Here is a 22,228-nt window from a genome sequence, read left to right as displayed (position 1 = left end):
TCAATGTTGCTAGAGTTGGGTATTTAAGTAAGTCATTTGATATGTTTGGATCTCAGTCCCCTCATCCATAAAATGAAGTGCTTTATTTCCTTGAAGAAAACGAACAAGTATGCTTACTATGTCCTAGGCATTCCACGAAACAGTTTACAAACCATCTCACTTGAGATTCATAACAACCCTGAAAAGTAGGTGTAATTTTATCCCCACTTAACAGTTGGAGAAACTAAGAGAGGGTAAATATCTAAGGGAACATTTGAACTAAAGGCTTCTTGACTCTAGGCTCAGGGTTCTATTCACTAGGCCATCTGGCTGCCTTCTAATTTTAAATCTCTGATTCCAAGAAAGGTCCATAGGTTTGATTGTTCAGAATGAGCAATCACTTACGTAAATTAAAAACAAAAATAATGCTGACATGATTCTTGGAAAAGAATGGGATGGCCAAGGGGAAAGGGGGGGGGGGGGGGAGTAGAAGGAATCACAACTTTGTGGCAGTGAGCTTCTCTGAAATGGGCTAGGTTGGTCCTTGGACCTTCCACATATGAACAACACTAGGTCAATATTCAAGTCCTTTCTTACTTGGTAGGGAGAATGTATGCACTCTATGAGCATAATCTTTGAGAATCCAAGGCTACCTTCACATTAAAATGAAATGTTTCAGGAAGACTTCAGGGAAGGATCATTATTCAATAACAAAGCAAGCACTGAGTGAATTCTCTTTTCCCAGGCAATCTAAGGACACTCTAAGGGCAGGTTTTTTATTAGAGTTTTCAGCATAACAAGAGGCAATATAGGTTACTATAGTCATGTCAAATAAAGCACTAAACTATACATAAAGATTCTCTAGATCATATATTGACTTGGAAAACCATACATGTTCATATATTTCTTCTTTAAAATTAATACACCAACACCTTAAAATCAAATAGGAACTACATTTTATTTTGGATCTGACACAGAAGCCATTAAAATCTGGATTCCATCCCCATCACACAGGTCTATATAACCCTAGGAGAGTTATTTAATCTCTCAGTATCCTAGGCAACTCTTTAGGACTAGAAATTGCTTAGGAAGGGGTTTCATTATTTTAGAGCTCTTTAAACTAATATAATCACAGGTCTGATCCTGATATCAAGGGGTTCTTAACCCTTCAGAAGTCTAGTAAAACCTGTATATTTCTTCTCAGAATAATATATTCATAATTCATGGTTCATAAGATAGCCTTCATAAAATAAACACATAGAATTATAAGGAAGCCACTTCTATTGAAACAGTCAACAAAATATATATATTCTTTAATGTTCATGGACTCCAGGCTATAAACTTTATCTTATCCCTATCTTCAATATTGTTCTATCAACCTGACAAGCACATGATATTACTGTAGAAACTAGACTTGGAATCAAGTTCTTGAACTGATTCTTGCCTATAACGCTCACAGACAAATTCATCTAATCTTTCTGGACTTAGTTTACATAGCTGTAAAATTGTAATTCTATATATTTTTAATAAAATTCTATGACAGTGAGTCAACACAGTGAATAGAGCAACAGGCCTGGAATTAAGAAGAACTAAGTTCAAATGCCCTTAGCCTCAGTTAACTCAAATGTGAAACAGGAATAATACCTACCTACAATTCCTTTCTCACTTTTATCCTTTAAACTTGAAATGATTCTATGTCCCAGAGATTCCTCTTCAGATTTTGTGATCCCATTGTCTTTGAAATAATACTTGTCATTTTCCAAGCATACTTCATAATCTACTAAGATCACTCAAAGCTGCCATTTTGAATTTTTATCCTGTTATCCTATTATAATATTAATAATGTCAATTAGAGTCCTTATGAAATAATCAGGTAGGGCAAACAATCACATTATCATATGTTATCATTTGTTAAAACACTTTGTGAAACATATTCATGTATTACTTTATTTGATTCTCACAATGAAAAAGTGAGATAGGTGGTCTTTTACATATAGCGAAAATAAGGCTGATAGATTGACTTGCCAGCATCATTGGTTATAAATGTTTAAGAGAGAATTTGAATCAGACCTTCCTGATTTCATATCTGGCACTCAATGCACTATATCTAAATAGTATATATAGGTTACTGAAATGTCCTGCAAAAATAAGAAGGTTATCTAGGTTTATAGGATTGGTTTAATATGATGTAGATAATATCTTTTTTTTTAATAATGAATCTACACTCATATTCTTGTCAGCAGTCCAATTAGAGTAGAATGTCAATGATGAAGTGTCAGTGATGAAGAGGTGAGTCTATGGAGCTTCTGAATACACCCTATACTCAGAGTAAATGATTCAGACATATCTCCTTTGTCTCCCTTTTCTGAGTCTGCTGGTTCATGAACCTGCCAGTACCCACAGTATGGTACAATGGAAAGATCACTGGTTCCAGACTTAAAGGACTTGAATCCAAATCCCCTCTTTTATTCCTTATGCAATATTGGGCAAGTCATTTAAATTCTTTGACCTCACTTTTCCTCATCTGTAAAACTGAGGTAGTTGTAATCTAATTTCCTGTAAACATCTACTAAATTCAACATTTTGGCTTTGGAAACCCTTGGCAAAATAAAATATAATTATTAAAGGAGATTCTCAATTCTCACCTGAATTGTGATCCAAAGGTTCATACTTAGGTAGTCAGGGTTATAAGTATTGCCTACAATTGAAGTTGGGTTGTTGTTAGTGGTTAATGTTGGGTGACTTCTTTAAATTTTTTTGCCCAATTTCCTCAAATTTCAAGAAGACACGAACCATTCATTTCTTTGCTTAGGCTTTTTCTTATTTGACTAAACAGGGTTTATAAAGCTACCCCTTCAGTAAAATCAATGGTAGAACTGAGTAAAATCCAACGACTCTAGAGGGTTTTTTGTTTGTTTGTTTGTTTGTGGTTTCATGGGGAACATTCTCCAAGATGAGATCTGCCTTGTGCTTATGTGCCCCCAACATTTAGACCTCAGAACAATGCTTACTAAACCAGCCCACATGCTCCTAGGATGTACAGGTGATCCCAATCCTGGGAAAATTGGGACGTTTTAAGCTGCTATGTAAAAGTAGCGTCTATCTTTGCTTTCCTTTTAACAAGATTAGTCTTGCTTTTCCCCTTTTCTTTCTTTTGCTGTCTACTGGCCACCTCTCCACTCTCATGTTAATGTGATTAGCTGTGCATGTGGGCCATACGGGGAGACACTGTCACAAAGATCTCTGCTTACTTGAGTGCACCTCTTTCCTGAATGAAACATCTTGTGTTTATAGTCACAGGGGGTATTGTTAACTCTTAGATTCGAATAGAAAGGGATATTTACGACCCCCACCCTCCCACCCCCATAAAAGTTGATTCAGGGAGACATTTAGGGAAGAAATAGACAGAAGACAGATGTGTTTCCTACCCCCAGATGCTGAGGAGGTTCAATTGTTCTGCATATGTAATGACTTTTTATGGTTCCTTACAAATGCCTCTTTTCACTGCTAAAGAGGTGTCAAAGTCAAATATAGGTAGTTACTGCCAGTGTTTTAGGCATCTCAGCGGACACTCCTGCCAGCTTGAAATCTTTCATCATAGGACATGTGATCAATGAATAACCCTGACCAATTTCATGGGTATACATTTTCTTTCCTTATGTATAGATGCATATATTTAATATATAAAAAAGGTAACAATTCTGTGTCTCTTTTTTCTCCCCCACAAATGTCTTCCTGTAAACATTTGGTCTATAGACTTACCCAAAATCTATATTTCATACCTCTTTAAAAAAAGCAATGGAAAACAAATTATTTGAAATTTTTAATTTAATTTTTTTACCTGGCAAATCAAATTTATTTTCTGAGGAATTAATCCTTTTTTTTTTTTTTTTTTAAAGCAACCTCAAAACCTAATTGTTTAATAGCTTAAGAGGAAAATGTCCAAGATCTTGTTTGTCTTTCCTGCCCCCAGCGTTATGCTATTCAGTCTTGGTGAGGGTTTTTTTTTTTTTTTTTTTTTTTAATGCTTTTTAGTCTGCTGCTTCCACTTTAAAGTCCCTCTGCTTATAAGTCCCTTTGCTTGCTTGGTTTGATTCCAGCAAATGGGACTATCAATAGACACTCAGGGCTTTCTTTCTAAGATACTTAGGATGCATAGACAGTTCAACTGCAGACCTGTTTCAACTCATCAATTCCTGCAGACTCTCATGCAGAGAAATGAATCTAACATCCTTGTAGAAAGATGAAGGATAAAAAGTGTGAAGGATTTTTTAAATAGTGGAATGTTTACAGAGCACCTTTGGAATGTAGTGATAGGTATTGCTTTGTTAGTGATAAAAGTGACATTTAGTAAAATACAGAGATATTTTTTAAAAGGAAGAAATTGAGTAAAGGTTACTTAGATTAATGAATACATGGAAATAAGTAAGGGAGATATATTTTTATTTTATAATCTCTTTTGCTTCCTCTCTCCCTTTCTTGCTTTTTTTTTCTACCCCTCTCTCTTTCTCCCTCTTCCTCTTTCTTCTCTCTCTTCCCCACTTTCTGCTTTCTCCAGCTTCTTTCCATGTCTCTCCTTTGGTTTGTTGTTGTTTTATCAATTAACAAGCATTTATTTTCTCTCTCTCTCTCTCTGATCTCATATATATATTTAAATATAAATTGTTGACCATGCAAACTGATTTTTTTTTAAAAATGTCTTATATTTATACAAATTTTATCTAATCCCTCTGATTACTACCTTCCTAAGGATATGTTTTATTCTAATTCCTTCTTTTTAGAATATGGGCCCACAAACATCTGTCACAAATGAAAATATCCCTTGTCTTTACCAAACTATGAATTCCCAAGAAACCAAGAAGAAAAGGCATCAGAAGGCAAAGATAGAAGACATTAATGTCTTTTAAGTCTAATACCCACTTTCTTAACAAATTTCTTCATGAATTTCTTGGAGACCTGTGTTAAAAATCTTTAGGAAAGAGTATCAAATAGTGGAGAGCTCTATGAATAAAACACCAGAAGTCCTGGATTGTATCTCTGACTACACTATGCAAATAATGTAAGCCCTTACTTTACCCATCTGTGAAATGGAGATAATCGTGACTTATTTGAATTATTTGGTCCAATAACCAGATGCTGATTAGTGCGTACAAAAGGATTGATATTAGGTATTTTTAAGGTCTTGAGTACATTATCCAAATAGTTCATTTCATGACTAATCTATCTACATAGGTAATTTATACACTCACTTGGAGGTATCAGCATCAAACAATATTTATTAAGATCCTTTCTTTATAAAGGTAGGGGATTTGCCAAAGTAAGCTATATTGGCCTTTTTTCTCTAATTGTCTTCTGAGTTAATAAGAACTATGTACACTGAAGATTTATATAGCCAATCCAATTCAATAAAAATTAAGAGCCACCCTTCCTTCTTCCCACATGTAGGGGACTGTGGATGTGGAACACTGCATAAATGTACGGGTTAATTTTTCCGAAGTAGTTTTTTCTCTGTTTCCTTTTTTCCCCTTTGTTACAAGGGACAGAGAGTCACTTTAGAATCCAGGCAGATACAAATTCAATCAAGTCCAGCTCTTGACACATAATGGTCTTTTGGTAAGTAACTTTATTTCTTGGTGTCTTGACAATTTTCTAAAAATAAAAATTATTTATTTGCATCTATCAAGTAAGTTTCATCACCTGGAAATTCACTATATAAATAAGATCACATCTGTCCCAATACTTATGCCCTTAATGGCTCACTGAGTAAGAGAAAGAGAAGTAAAGGTGACATAAAAACAACAAAAATCAATACAAACTTAAATTTTCAAAAAAGAGAGAAGTGGTATGACAAAGTGAAAATTACTCTGGGCTTTGAGTTGGAAAATCTGGATTAAAACTTTACTTCAGATTTTGAAGACCATATGTGTGGATTTCACCTCTCAGTGTCTACCTCATCTATAAAATGAGGGATGATAATACTGGCACCATCCATTTTGCACAGTTGTTATGGGGTAAATGCTTTGCAAATCTTAAAGCTCTAATGAAATATAGGTCATTCAATTTATTTCTAAGCTATAGTCTATAACATTCATTGCAATCTCAAGGTAGCTTTATTTAAAGTATTTGTGGAGGAACTTTTCTGTGCAAGGTATTCTGATCAACCTAGTATAAATCACCTGGGAAGGAAAGGAAAGGTCCCTATGTAAGGATCTAGAAGAGAAAAAATTGTAAATTTTTAATAGACTCCAGTTGAGAAGAGCAATCTCAGTTTTCAGAATAGTTTTTGATGTATTTTGATTTTTGTTCTTCAGTTGTTTTCAGTTGTGTCCAACTTTTGTGACCTCATTTGGGGTTTTTCTTGGCAAAGATACTGAAGTACTTTGCCATCTCTTTCTCCAGTTTATTTTACAAATGAGGAAACTGGGGCAGAATTAAATGATTTGCCCATGGTCACACAGCTAGTAAGCATTTGAGGCCAGACTTGAACTCACAAAGATGAGTCTTCCTAATTTCAGATGAAGCACTCTATCCCTTATGTCCCAAGCTGCCCTATGCTTTCATTATTGTATCTATTGTTGCTTTGATAGACATCTTGGTGTTGCTGTGAATAGACCAATGAACATTAAAATAAAATGAAGAAAACTTTTAAAAAAGAAAAAAGCAACTGGAAATTTTAGTGGAATGTAAAATCAATAAACAGCAGTATGATATCAGCAAAAAAAAGATATTTGAATTAAGAGAAAAATTTCATGTGTGACTTGAAGCAAAGTGAAGTAATAAGAACTGAGGGGTCACTTTGCACAACGACATCAGTGTTTTCATTTTGATCAGCTGGAACTTAGCTACTCTGATCAATACTATGATCAAGATAATTCCAAAAGACTCATGATGAGAGACTCAAAGAGAGAGCTGATGAACTTTAAGTGCAAATTAAAGAATAATTTTCTTTTGTCTTTATTATTTTGTGATATGCTAATATGGAAATATATTTTGCATAATTTCACATGTATAATTGATATAATATTATCTGTCTTCTCAATGGGTCAGAAAAGAATCTAGAACCCAAAATTTTAAAAGAAATTAATCTTCAAAAAGAAATGTTTTTTCAAAAGAGAAGAATTTGAGGAGGAATAAGATCATCTTTGAACTCTAAGTAAGTTTGAAGTACTGAGTTCTCTCTGGGAACTACAATTTAAGATGCTTGTTGCTAAGCTAGGTGGTGTCCAGGGAAGAGCAGCCAGAAGATAAGGAAGGGCTTTGCAAGTAGAGATGTGCTGGTAAGTTTTTAACAGTCAGCTCTCCCTAGAGAAAAATGTATACAAGACAACTGTATATAAATTGTCTCTAGAGAGAAGATGCAAGCTGGCTACAGCAACTTCCTGTTTGGATCCATGTCATATGTAGATGGGTTGGAAAAATTGGGATATTGAACCTGAAGAAAAACTCAAGAAGGATGTGATAGCTCTGTTCAAGTTTTTGAAAGGATGTCTTAAGGAAGAAGGATTAGATTTATCCTATTGGCTCCAGAGGGCAGTAATGAAGGCAAATTGCCCCCTCCTTAGAGACAGCTACTTTCCACAGTGGAAAGAGACCTGAGCCTGGAGTTAGGAACACCTGAGTCCGGGGTCAGGAACGCCTGAGCACTCATTCAGCTTCAGACAACATACTATCTAGGTGATTCTGGGCAAGTCATCTCACCTGATTTGCCTCAGTTTCCTCATCTGTAAAATGAACTGGAGAAGGAAATAGCCAAATCACTGCCAAGAAAAATCTAAATGGACTCAAAAGGAATTCAGACATAACTTAAAATAATGAAAAAGAAGGGAGGCTTTAGGGAGAAAGAGAATGAATTCTGTTTTGACATATTTTGTTTATGGACTACCCACTTCAAGATATAAGAAAAGCAGTTGGACATGAAAGATTGGAGATGAGCAGAGAGTTTGGGGCAAGATAGGTAAATTTGAGAATCATCAGCATAGAGATAGTAATTAGATCCATGGGAGCTGAAGGAATATAGGAGAAGAGAAGAAGGCCAAAGATAGAACTGTGAAAGACCACTGTGGTTAAAGGGCATGGTCTGGAGAAGAATCCAGCAAAAGAGACAGAGAAGGAGCAAATAATGGGTAGGAGAAGAACCTGGAGAGTGATGTCCTGAAATATCAGAAATAACAGAATATTATGGAAAATAAAGTGATCAACAGATCAAGGACAATGAGGATTAAGAAAAGCTTATTAGTGCTAAGTGAAATGAGCAGAACCAGATCATTGTAAATGGCAACAACAATATTATACAATGATCAATTCTGATGGAGTAACTTTCTAACAGTGAGATATTGAAGTCAGTTCCAATGATCTAGTGATGAAGAGAGCCATCCACAAATGATTTTGTGACATGCTTTTGAGAAGGGATGACTTTTATAGTTGAGAGGGAAATAAAGGTGGTATTTTGGGAGTAACAAGACTGTGTGATGAAATGTTTGGACTGTCTTAAAGACAGTCTTAAAGACTATCTGGGAAAACTTGGATTCCCATCATAGTTGTCTGAGAGAAGCTGAGTTCCCATTATGTTTTTTTTTAATATGCTAACAAAGCAGCGTTAGAGAATTAGCTTCCTTTTTCTGTGTAATTATAATTGATAGAGTTCACACTATGGTTGCCTTAACTATAGTAATAAGATAGTCTGGGAAAGCTGACCTTTTATAGTAGCAGAATGGGCTCCTTTTAGCACTTCCTGACAAAGGGAGAGCATAAGCTGGTTTCAGAGTTCACATCAAAATGAGGAGAATGTAGGTACAGCCAGTCCTGAAAAGGTAAATTTTCACTACCTTTGGCAGACACATACACACTCACTTGTTCTGTTATCCAATCACAAAGGTATTACATTGAATAAAACAATATTTCTTGAATATTTTAAACCATGGAGCAAGTTTAAAGCCAGTTGCTTCCCTTTCTCCCCTTTCCCACTTATACTTCTTTCCTATTCCCCATTTTCTTGTTCTTTTGTTTATTTTATAGATAAGGACACTGATTCTCTAAAAACGTTTAACTTAGCCATAGTCATACAACCTGTTCAAATTGTGATTCAAATTGTTTCTTAATTTCTAATTTCCATAAAGAATTTGTACACCGTGTATTGCTAGGCTGTGTCTGCATAACAACCAAATTGAAGAAGGAACAACCCCAGTGAATCAACTGGTTGTTTTTTCTTCAAGGTATTCTGTAGACAACTGAACCTACCTCTTGTTTTGAGATCCCATATGCATATAGCTTCATATTCACTCTAATTTTGGGGCAGCTAGGTGGTACAGTAGATAAAGTACAGAGCCTAGAGTCAGGAAGACTCATCTTCCTGAGTTCAAATGTAGCCTCAGACAGACTAACTATGTGATCCTTGGTAAATCACTTCATCCTGTTTGCCTCAGTTTCCTCATTTATAAAAAGAGCTAGAGAAGGAAATGGCAAACCACTCCAGGATCTGCCATGAAAAAACCAAATGGAGTCATGAAGAGTCAGACACAACTAGAAAATAACAACTTCATTCAAATGTGTCCTTAAAGCATCAATGAGAATAGAACACCTGCCTTCTTTCTCCCCTATACTGTAGGGAATACTATTAGATATTTTGCTTTCCTTAAAGTTCATGGCAACAATCTTTTTTTAAAAAAATCAGGAAAATGGGGAATAAAATCCCATCTTCCTTCTGGAAAACTCCCAGAGGGCAGAAATAGTCCATGGTAGAGGACAATAGGGAATTTTCTTATTGACCTATGGGGCAACCTGTTTTTCTTGTACTTTTCTGTCTGAGGGAAAGAGATAGGGACCAATAACTAGTCCCTGAAAATCGCTAGTTCCGGGAATGTTCTTGGCCTCCTTCCTGGAAGAGATGCTCCAATCCTGGCTGCAGTTTGTAGTTTATCTTTGTCAGCATTTTCCATTTTACCATCAGCAAACAGGCATTAATGAATGTTCTCTCATTGGCTCCTGGTGGAAGTCAGAAGGATTTATCAGAGGGGCAATTTCTCTACATCCAAAGGCAACAAGGAGATAAATGGGCTTTTGATGTTTGAGACTCACATATGTTTTGGGAGTTTGAGAATACCTATAGATTAGTTGTCAAATCCATCAACCTTAGAGTATTAACTAGTTGGACAAGATACTAATATGGAAAGATAAGAAGTCTGAGCATTGTCTATCTCATTGTCTTCCCAGAGTGCAAGTCCAGCATGAACAATATCATGTGAAGAGTGGATAATGTAGCTTCAGTAAGTATAATATGGGCTATTTTGAAGAAGCCTTCTCTGTCAGCTGAATTTTCAAGAGATGCTTAGAAAATAACAACAGTAATAACACATTAAGGTTTGCAAAATGTTTTACATATATTATCTCATTTGATCTTCATAACAATCCTGCTAAGAAGGTAGGTATTATTATTATCACCATTTTTACAAATGAAGAAACTGAGACCAAGAGAAATTACCCTGGACAAAAATCTTGTCCAGGATAACATAGTATCTTGAAGCAGGATACGACTGAGGTCAACCTGATTCTGAGTCCAACACTCTTATCTACTGTGTGAAAGAGTACATCTAGTACCTAGTGACTATGGGAGAAGTGGGCCAGGCTCAGCTCAAATATCACTTTCTACAAGAGGCTTTTTTTTTTTTCCTGATTTCCACAGTTGTTGGTATGCCTTGCCTCCAAATCACTTTGTATTTATTATATATTTTGCATTTCCTAACCTGTGTATCAGTATTTTTTCCTCTAGACTGTAACTTCTTAAGGGCAAGGAATGTTGGTTTGTTTGGTTGATTTTTTTCCCTTTTGCATTGCTTTACACAGTAAGCCAACCAAACAAAAGTTGGTTGAATTGAATTAATGAATAGAATCGCCCCAAGGAAAAGAGGAAAACCCAATGTTTTTTGGAAGAGATGAGGAAAAAAGGTTTACAAATAAGATGGTGTAATACATTGAAAAGCATGATGAATTTGGAGTCAGAGGAGCTGAGTTCGAATTCTGATTCTGCTCCATAATCTTTTTGGTTTGGATAAGTCACCATTTCTGGGCTTTAGTTTCTGGTCTGCAAAGTGAGGCAGGTAGATTCAATAATGACTAAAATCCCTTTTAGTTCCAACTCTATGACCTTATGAGTCTATTACTTAAGTGAGATTTCTCAGAGACTTACTTGTTAATTGGGATGACCTACATAAATGCAGCCTCTTCAGTTCACTACTCTAATGAGTAATGTCTATTTTTTTAAAAACAATGTCTGACGATTAAAAACTTGAGTTAGTAGAGTTAGTTGCCCATTTGAAATATATCAATGTGTTCCTCTATGGAAGGAAGTCTGCCTCAAGAAATGAAAAACATTTATCATCCAAAGGCTCTATGATTGGAAAACTTGTGTTAATAAGTCACCTGGTTGCTTACTGTCTTAGGGAGGAGAGAGGACCCGGAAGGGGGAGAAGAAAGAGGAATAAAATATTGCACTCAAGACTTTTAAAAATGTTTAAAATAATCTAACATGTAATTGGGGGGGGAGAAATAAAATGTTATTTTAAAAAAATTATCTGGGAACAAGGAAAATGTGAAATATTAGAGCAGCTAGATGGTGCAGTGGATACAAAACCAGTCCTGAAATCAGGAAGACCTGAGTTCAAATCCAACTCCAGATACTTAGCATTTACTATCTATGTAACCCTGGGCAAGTCACTTAACCCCAATTGCTTTCCCTCCCCCCAAAAAATAAAATACTAAATATGGATGTAAAGCAATGCTGTTAATCTAACTGAGACTTTACACATGGCAGATCACCTAATACAGAGGCACCCTGCTTCTGAGAGAAAACATTCTACATGTTGGGTTTTCTTTCTTTTTCTCTCCTAATATTTTTACCTATTAAAAAGACCCCTTTCTGACCATATTCTTCATCCCTTTGCTATAAGCAATGAAGTAGAGATCAGTCTTTTTCTTTAAAGCAAAATGTAAAGATGTCATTATTCAAATAACCATTAAAAGAATTAGATATATTTTCTCATCCAATCTATTCTTAATTATCTACTATGTCTCACTTAGGGTTTAAGGTCCTAGCTTGTTATATCACAAATGTAGAGTTAAAATCAACTAATCTAATACCTTTATTTTGCAGAGCTTCATTTTATATTAATTTTGTTTTCGGTTTCCTCAGACTGAAGCTCAAAGAGATAAAATGATTAGTATTGTTACAAAGTTAGGAAGTGGTAGAGTCAGGATTCAAATCCAGGCCCTCTTACTGAAAGTCCAGTTGACTATGTGTTTAAAGACAGATTCATAGGAAGATAAGCTTATTAAAGGGGCCTTGTAGACAATTCTGTCCAGCCTCCTTCATTTTGCATAAGCTGAAGCTAATAGCACAAAAAAGTGAACTATTTTTTTTTTTGATGGTATCTCTCAAAACTAATACCTATTGCATTAAAATCACAAGGTTGGCTTATTTTAAAACTTTTTCCAAAAAATAAAAACAGAGAGTTAAATTTGTGACAACACCTGTTTAAAAATAGAAAATGGTTTCCCTCTTTCCTCAATGGTTAGAAATAAAATGGGAAAAAGGAAAAAAGGAGGGAGTCAACATTTGCTGCAATCATAACTTTTACTGGTAAGAGAAACCTTAAAGGATAGTGTGGAAACTGATCTCCTTCTTTAAATCCTCCATCTTTGACTCTTTGGAGTCAAAGTTATGTTATTAATTTAAAATGAATATATCATACTCAAGATTTGACATGGAATCCAACTCCACATAATTCCAAATACATAAAAGAAAAGAAAAATAAACATATATCTTAAAGATGAAAGCATCCAAATAGCTCAGAAAGAAGACTGTTTTCAAAGACTGCTTCTCTGTATAGTAGAGAACAAAAGACCAATTTACAAGGAATTAAAGAAAAGATGGATACTCATGAATATAATTTTTTCTACTAATATATATATATATATATATATATATATACTTTTTAAAATCGGTATTTGTAGTTATATATTTTTAATTCTCCCTGATGTTCTACTAAGCACATGATAATATTCTCTTTTGTTTCATTTTATTTTATATTGCTTTGCTTTTTTTCTTTTTGTTTATCCTGTTTCTTCAAATAAAATAAATTTGGAAATTAAAAAAAAAGAAGACTTTTCAGTCACAGAAGGAAGCAGCATAAAAAACAGAAGTCACAGACACATACTGGGAAGCTTCCTTTGAAATTCTAAGTGGGTTTTATGACTTGCCTTCAATTAAAATTTTTCTAGATAATTTTTTAAGAAGGAAAAACACTTTTAAAAATAGCTGACACCTTGTTTCTCAAGATGTAGCCTGAAGCTATTTTTTATGGCTGAATTAGGCTTTTAGTCACTGGCTGGCACTTTCTTCTTAATTTCCAAACTGCTTCTGCTTTATGGTGGGAGTGATGCTTCCTGTAATGCAGAAGTACAAAACCTGTCCTGGCTTATTTTGGCTGCAGGATGTGCAACAGCAAGACCCTCTTTGGAGGTAGTGGGGAACAGAGTTCCAGACATTACTCAGGCACTGATGGGCTGCCTGTAAAGGAGATGAAAACAGGTTTAGATGTTAGCATGAAAATGCTTGGAGGAAGGGATGGGAATGGGAGATCCTTGGCATTGAGAAATTAATTAGTTTTTTTCCCAGCTATACAGAAAAGTTCTTGTTCTGTTCTGCCAGACATCCAGACCCTTGCTTCTCACTGCTTTCTGCTCTGAGAAACAGGAAGATAAGGTCTGAGGGAACCCTCTCTACCCCTTATTTGAAGAGCTGTTACTCTGCTGACAATATCCAAATGGAAGTGCTGTTAATTGACTGACTGGATGAAAGAATGAATAGATGACTTCAAGTTATCTAGTCCATTTCCCATATTCTCAGCTGATAAGATATGCTTTCTTGAAACATTTCCTATGTCAGAGGATCATAGATATAGAATTGAAAAGGACTTAAGAATCCATCTTGACCAAACTCATTATTTTACAGGATGAGCCCCATTTGCGACCCAGAGAAGTTAAATCACATTCCCAAGATCATATTGGTGGTAAGTAGTAAAACTAGAATTAGACTCCAGATCCCCTAATTTCCAAATCAAAACTTTTCCCACTATAGTATGCTACTTATTTAAAAGTTGGGGCATTCAAAAGATTTAAAACTGCGCATAACCTTTGATCCAACGGTATTACTCTGAGATCTGTATTTCCAAGAGATTAAAAAGGGAAGAAGATCTACATGCAAAAAAATTTATAGAAGCTCTTTTTATTCAAGCAAAGAATTGGAAATTGAGGGGATGTCCATGCATTGGGGAATGACTGAATAAGTCATGGTATATGAATACAGTCAAATACCATGAAATAGTTTGATATTTGAACTTAAGCTCGACTTCATTTTACTCCCATAAAGCTTTACTGTAGTATGATTAGGTAGTAAAGGACCTTTTAGTATATTATTGCTGAGGTATACAAAATAGTTTCCTATTGGTCTAAATTAATTTAATCTTTTAAACACTGATCTTGTTGTGAATGACTAGCTTTGGCTTAGAAGATCTATGTCTGTAATTCTTTTTCCTATGTAAAACTTATTGATAGGAATGGGCAGTAAGTTTTGGATATTTGTTGTTGAATCTGCTCTTTTTTTCCTACAGGATACCCACAAGGTTATCTGCTTCCATTCATCAGAGCACAACTCTTTGAAGAGGGCTCCAGATAGTACTACCCTAAAGCAAACTCAGTTCAGATCTTGGCTCTGCTCTTCACTTCTTAAATCATTTTAGGCAAATAATTGCTCCTCTCTAAGGGTTTGTGTTCTCACCTGAAAGATGAGTAGGTGTGAGGAGAAAAGAGATAATCTTCTACAGCACCTACCATGTGCCAGGCATTGGGCTAAGAACTTTATAAATATTATTTCATTTGATCCTCATAACAACCCTCAGAAACAGGTGCTATTATTACCCTTTTTATGGTTAAGGAAATTGAGGCAGAATCAGGTTAAGTGATTTGCCCAATGTCACATAGGTTGGAAGTATCTGAGCCTAAATCTAATTTAAAGACAACCCAACTTTGGAGCCAGAGCTTTCTTTACCATACTATTTAATTGCCTCTCTATTATGATAGCATGCTTAAAGTGGAGCATATTATGAATTGGAATGGACTTACTGGGCCATCCTACGGAGAATTCATGGAGCAAGCCTGTCTTTTTGTTTGCTTTCCCAACATACGTTCTTTGATTCAGTACTGAAGATCTTGAGCTTTGAGGTGACATAGTGGTCTCTTAGGATTCCTATCTTTTGGGGGATGAAATCATAATTCCTTTTTGGTTCCATTAGTCCCTGTGGTGGTAGTGGTGAAATAACAAAGAGAATTGGCCATTGAGCCAGGAAGAGTTGCCTACTCAGAGACCTTTAAAAAGAGTGATTTCACCCTCTTGAACTCTCTTCTGTTTCCTGTCTAACAAGTTAAGATTTTTTGATCTATCCTTCAGACTTACATGGAGGATCTTTTAACCACTAGTGAATGGGAGGCTCTTTCCAGTTCAGCCCTCCTTGATTGACATAACCTGAAACCATAGTGACCAATAAATAATAAGTCGCTGTATCACTCCAAAACACAAATGCATTGGGTCTGAATCAGAGCACATTTTCTACCTGAAGTGGCAAATACAAGATAAGCTCTATGTGAAGTAAAGAATCACATGGATTAAGTGGCAGGGTACAGTCTGAGTTTCGTGCATGGTCTATGGGTTGGCCCTAGAAGGCCAATCAGTAGGTATGTTCCATGAGATGTGTTCCAATCTGCCCTTCTCTACTCCCCACAAAGTGTAATTCTAATTTCCCATAATCCTGACCCTTAGTTAGTAACTTCTAGGCTACTACAATGGACTGATTCCCAAGATGGAGTTGTGCTATTAGTCAGAGATTATATTCATGTTGAATCATGGAAATGTGACTAATCACTTCCAGATTGGAAAGTCTGGGTAAGCTGCTGTGAGTGTGAATAATTTCTCTTTCAGTATATTTGTCAGTTATAGATGAAAGGGGACAATTGAGGCTGACATTAGACTAATAATCACCAGAAGCCTACTCTGGAGTTGTGCCTTTTATATCTTATAAATTTTAGGGTTAAAAGTTATCATTTTTGACATAATAAAAGATTAATGATGGGTCAATTTCCTTCTTTATTTCTCTGTAACTTAATTAGATGATCTTATTTGTCTTATTATTAACTGTGTTTGTGAAGGGCAATTTAAAATTGGTAATGTAAATGAACTGTATGGCTCTATTCTGCCCTAGGTAAAGGAAGAGGGCAGTTCAGCTCAGTGGAGTCTTGTATACATGGTGGGGGATTCAAGAAAGACTAAGATATGATCCTGTAGCTTGTAGTAGAATGAGGTCACTCAATCTCATGAAATTTCTTTTTTCCTTCCCTTTTTCCTCCTCCCTTGAAATGGTTACTGTTGGATACAAATATTTATATATATATATGCAAAACTATGCATACATATTTCTGTTTATCAATACTTTCTCTGAATGAGAACAATCTGGAATTATGCCCAAAAAGTTATAAAATTGTCTTAGTATTTGTAAAGTGTTTAACACAGTGCCTGGTACAAAGTATTTAGTAAAATATTATTCCCTTTTCTTCTCTTTCCTTTCCCTTTTGTTTGTATACAGCTAAGTGCCCAATACATAGTAGGTGCTTAATAAATTTTTATTTAGTTGGCTTGAATTTGTGTTTTAGCAAACAATCTTTAAATAACTGTGACTGAAAAAAGTCATCACCTAGCATTTAACATTCTGGTGATGAGCCTTTCTAAACTTACCTGAACTGGCGTTCAGATAACTGTCTGATGGGCCATTATAAGGCTAGGAATCTGAGTTTTTTAGCTTGGTAGATTTGCCAGAACATCTGCTATAAAGTCTTTGAAAACCCAAGGTCATCTTCACACCATAATAAGAACTCACAATAGGATGTTTATAGAAGTTATTTTAACAATTTACATGAATTAAAAGGCAGTTGAACCAGATCAAGTGATTGAGAAGGTAAACATTTGTCATGCAAGGACCAACTCGAATTGATTCATACAGCCAAGTCTGATAAGTCTATGGCCAAGAAGAAAGTCATTTAGCAGCTTCAAATGGAAGGGAGGATCAACAGCACAGACTATGAGCTCCTTGAGACCAGCAATGATCTTTTGCCTTTCTTTGCATCCTCAGTGCTTAGCACTGGCACATAGTAGGCATTTAAAAATGTTTATTGACTGGTTGCTTCTGGAAGATCTTGAATATTTTTGCCTGCAGAACATCAATCATGATCCTCTGCTGACTGGAGGTATCCTCAAGCCCAAATCCTTTTAGGCTTCAGAAAGTCCTTTCCTTCTTGTAGTAGGATATTACTTAAGTCTCTTTGAAAGATCCCCTAATATATATTCTTTAATAATGGATTTGAGCAGTATTTTGACATGAGTTATGACTGCCCAAAGGAGAGGGAATTTTGAAATTCACACAAAAGCTTAGCCGTATGAGCAGGTATGAAACTAACCACAAATGTCTGCTTTCGTCAGACCTTCCTATCTATATCTCTGAATTTCCATTGATTTCTGTTTTATACCTTATAAAGAAAATAACAACCAGGTAGTCAATTTAGAACCCCTAAAAAGGAGTTCAGGAGAAAAAAGTTAGATTTTTAGATTGGATTTACAGAGATTGGATTAAAAATATCTAACTCTGTCACAACCTGAGACTAACTTCTATCTCTTTAAATTATTTTTGTCTGTTAATCAGCATTTATTTATTAAATGCCTACAACATGACAGAGAGGGGCAGTTAGGTGGCACAGTATATTTATGCTGGGCCTGGAGTCAGAAAGACTCATATTTTTGAGTTCAAATCCAGCCTCAGACATATACTAGATGTGTGACCCTGGACAAGTCATTTAACCCTGTTTGCCCCAATTTCCTCATCTGTAAAAATGAACTGGAGAAGGAAATGACAAGCACTTCAGTATTTATACCAAGAAAACCCCAAATGGGGTCACAAAGACTTAGACATAACTGAAAAATGACTGAATCACAGATATTATAATTACATAGTATATAAAGATATACATAAAATGAATAAAAAGTAATTTGGGGGAAGGAAGAAGACATTGGAGGAGGGAGGGCTCCTCTAGAAACACTACAGAAGGGAATACTTGAACTGAGCCTTGAAGGAGAGTGGATATTCTAAGTGTCAGGAGTAAGGAGAGAGCACAATCTGGAAGTAGAGAGGACCATGATATCAGGGAGGTGATACTATGACATACAGGTGAAATTCTGAGCCTGGAGAATATCTAAGGCAAAGGCATAGAGACAAGAAATGGGGTGTCATATCTGAGAATAGCTAGAAGGAAAATTTAGCTGAATTGTAGAATGTGAACAAAGTAATGTGTAAGTCTGGGGAAAGAATTTGGACCAGAATATGAAGAGCTTTAAATGCCAAAGGAGTTTGGCCAAAAGTCAAATGATTGCCTTTGGAAAAAGTAAGTTCCCTTCACTGGAGATTTTAAGCAGAAGCCTGATGACCACTAATTAGGGACGTTGTTGCAGTTAGAGCTTGGACTAAAGTCTAAGTTTAATGGCTCTAAGTTGTGGAGTAAAAACAGTAACACCCATTGAACAACATCATAGAGAGAGATTATTGTGGACATAGGTAGCAAGAAAAGGCTTAGAAGGAAGATGTGGTTTCCAAGTTAAACTTTGAAAAATAGGCAGGATTTCAAGACAAACAAATCAAAGATGTGTTTTCTACCCATTCTAAAACTGTTGAGATAATGAATGTTTCAACATAATGAAATTATGTTTGAGAATTATTTTGAGACTCCTTTCTGTGAAAGGATAAATCATATGAAACTTCTTTTTTATTTGTAACATCATTTCATTTCATATCTCAAAAGCAGCACCTCTGGTATTAAAATACCATCTATCCATTAAAATACCATCCATCTAGGAAGTGGATATCTTCAATAAAGAGAAGATCTAATTCAGTTCCAATTGATCAATGATGGACAGCATCAGCTACACACAGAGAACGAACACTGGGAAATGAGTGTAAACTGTTTGAATTTTTGTTTTTCTTCCCAGGTCATTTTTACCTTCTGAATCCAATTCTTCCTGTGCAACAAGAGAACTGTTCGGTTTTGCACACATATATTGTATCTAGGATATACTGTGACCTATTTAACATGTATAGGACTGCTGGCCATCTGGAGGAGGGGGTGGAGGGAGGAAGGGGAAAAATCTGAACAGAAGTGAGTGCAAGGGGTAATATTGTAAAAAATTACCCATGCATATGTACTGTCAATAAAAAGTTATAATTTTAAAAATACCATCCATCTATCCATACATACATATATATATATACACACACACACACACACACACATCTCCTAGCTATTATTATTATTATAATATCTTCAGTAAGCCATGAGACTTCACTTCTGTCTTTTATTCTTTCCAATTCTTGTGTTATACTATGCCCCTTCCTACCCTCCATTTTCATTTTTATGACATTTCCTGACCATCACATTTCCTTTGATGATAAAAATATCTCATATTTATGTACTTTGGGCTAAAGTTTTCATTTAAGAGTATCAACAGCTAAGTTAATATTCACAAAAGACCTAAAAACTATGATTCTTAGCATTTTGTGGCCCTTTTTATGACATGTTGCTGTTATCCTTGCATAATCAGAAAGGGACACCTAAGATTCATGGCCATTTTGTACTTTTCTTTGTTTTATAGATTGCATCAAAACAAGAATTACCAAGTAGCCAGACTACTGGTGATGAGTACCAACCAACCAAGGACTTTTTTAGAGAGAATTTTCTTATAATTCAGAGCAGGTGGCACCTCTGGGAGATTATATTGTTGGTAAGGAAAGGGATTATATAGTAGCAAGCAATTGAGATTTTTGAAAACATTGTGCAGTTCACCTAATGTAATCCAATCTGCTCTCCTCCTCAGTTTTAAGTCCAGCTCATTTTCTATCTGTTGCAATTGTCCACAATATAGATGCTGAAGAACTGGCTCAGTGGGCTGATTATTCAGCTGTACTTTCTAATCTTCAGCTTATCATTCAAAAACATCATTATCTGGCTATAGACTACTTTTCCAAGTTTATTTCACATCACTTCTCTCACACTTTCCATGTTCCAGTCAAAATGACCTATTTATTATTCTCCAAACTCAGCATAAATTAAGTCTTTCCATCTTGGAGCTTTTTGAGAGCCCAGAGCCATCTGTGTGGCAGTAAGAGACATTGGTGAATGACCTAAGTAGAGCTGGGATGCTATAAAGATGTGAAAAAAAAAAAAAAAAAAGGAAGGAAGACAAGTCATACGTGCTTCAAATGAAGACAACAGATGAATAGCTTGAATGGAATATTGGTTCCTGAGAAAATTTGTGATCAGTCTGAAATCTCACAAAATAAGCAGGCATAGAATGTTTTGCATTTGTATGTATGACGATATAAAATAAAGGGGCTGGATTTGACATCCTTTGATGCACTTTCCCATTCTCAATATATGAATTAATTGGATAGAACCCATATAGACAAAATCACAGAACCACTAAATAAAAATGTTTAAATCAATTAATACAAAATAGTAAGTAGTATAAATATCTTCCCTGGTTTTTTAATGAATGATGTTATATGGCAGAAAGCTTCTAAATGACTGATTTGAAGTCCCATCACTAGAAATCTGCTGAACCTGATTTACAAGCCAGATTTTCTTATTCTAAACTTAGAGTTCTCACCACTGCACCACACTGCCTTTTCTGATACCACCTACTGTTTTATATAGCATTTAACAGTTTAAAAGTACTTTCACGTTCATTATCTTATTTGATCCCCCTTTCACTTTTATTATCTCTTTGGTAAACAGAGTGTTGCTTTACCCTACAATAAAATTTATAAAGAAATTTAAATGCCTGTTAAATAATTTACTCAGGAAGACTTGAAAAAAACTGCCCTGGATTGATTGCCACATCCTTGTACCCATAAGTAAATGATTAGAATAGTCAATTGCTGAAGAAATGATATTGAAGCTAATAATATGATTTCTAATCTAATCTAATCTAATTAGAAAAAGACAAGGTAATCTGGCTTCTACACATAGTTAATAAAAGGCCTCAAGGTTTTTGGATAAAGAGGCAATTTCTGACCTTTCATATTAAGATCAGTACATGTTTTGCTTATTTCTAATTACTAAAATCTGACATTTGGAAATAATTGTTAGCATATATATAGCACTTTAAAGTTCACAAAGTGCTTTACATATTTTATTTTTATCTTCACAACTACACTAGTAAGTTTACACTATAAAATGGAGCTATTACTATGTCCATTTTATAGTTGAGGAAATTGGGACAGAGGTTAAGTAACTTGCCTCATGGGGTCTGCTTTGCTTTGCATTTATTGAACTCAAGATTCAGTCTTATTATGAAAAATTTCAAAAGATACCCAAAGTCTTTTATAGTACTATACACTTGAATTTTATTTTATCAAAAATTGTTTAACAGTAACAAGTTTTAGGAAAACTTGAACATAATAGGCTCACAAATTTTCAGAAATGGAAAAGCCCTTAGAAGTCTAGTTCAAGTACTAGTTTATAGGTGAGAAAATTGAAGCTTAGATATAAATGATTTTTCTGTGGTCATACAAAAGCAGCAAAGTATGACTGAATGTCATTTAAACATATACATAGCAATTATATGTGCTAGAAATTATACTTTATTTTTCTGGCTAAGCTTTTCAGTGGAAGATTCTCCCTAGTGCCACCTATGACATTGATATCTTAATTTAAAACTAATCTTTGGCAAGCTCACTATCCTGCTAGATCAGGAGAATTCCACATACATCATATACCTGGATTTGGGCACAATATTTGATAAAGTCTAGCATGAGAGAATCAGGCAACTTTGGTTCTAAGCAGAAAATTACATATTAAATCCACATTATAGACTACTCTCTGGATTACAGCTCAGAAAGTAAACTATAAAATATTTGTGTTATTGTTTGTTTAAGCCAAGATAATAATGATTCCCGTATTGATATAGTAGAACAAACACCATTTTGAATAAGAGTTTTAACTCTATCATTTAGTACTTGTGTGATCTCTGGGTCATTTGACCTCTTGGGACCTCAGTTTCCTCATTCTACAAATGAAGAGGTGTGATATGTAACCTGTAAGATTC

This window comes from Antechinus flavipes, chromosome 3, assembly GCF_016432865.1.
Source record: "Antechinus flavipes isolate AdamAnt ecotype Samford, QLD, Australia chromosome 3, AdamAnt_v2, whole genome shotgun sequence".
In the NCBI taxonomy this organism is placed as follows: domain Eukaryota; kingdom Metazoa; phylum Chordata; class Mammalia; order Dasyuromorphia; family Dasyuridae; genus Antechinus; species Antechinus flavipes.
The sequence above is the reverse complement of the archived record's forward strand: the minus strand, read 5'-3'. Positions refer to the sequence as shown.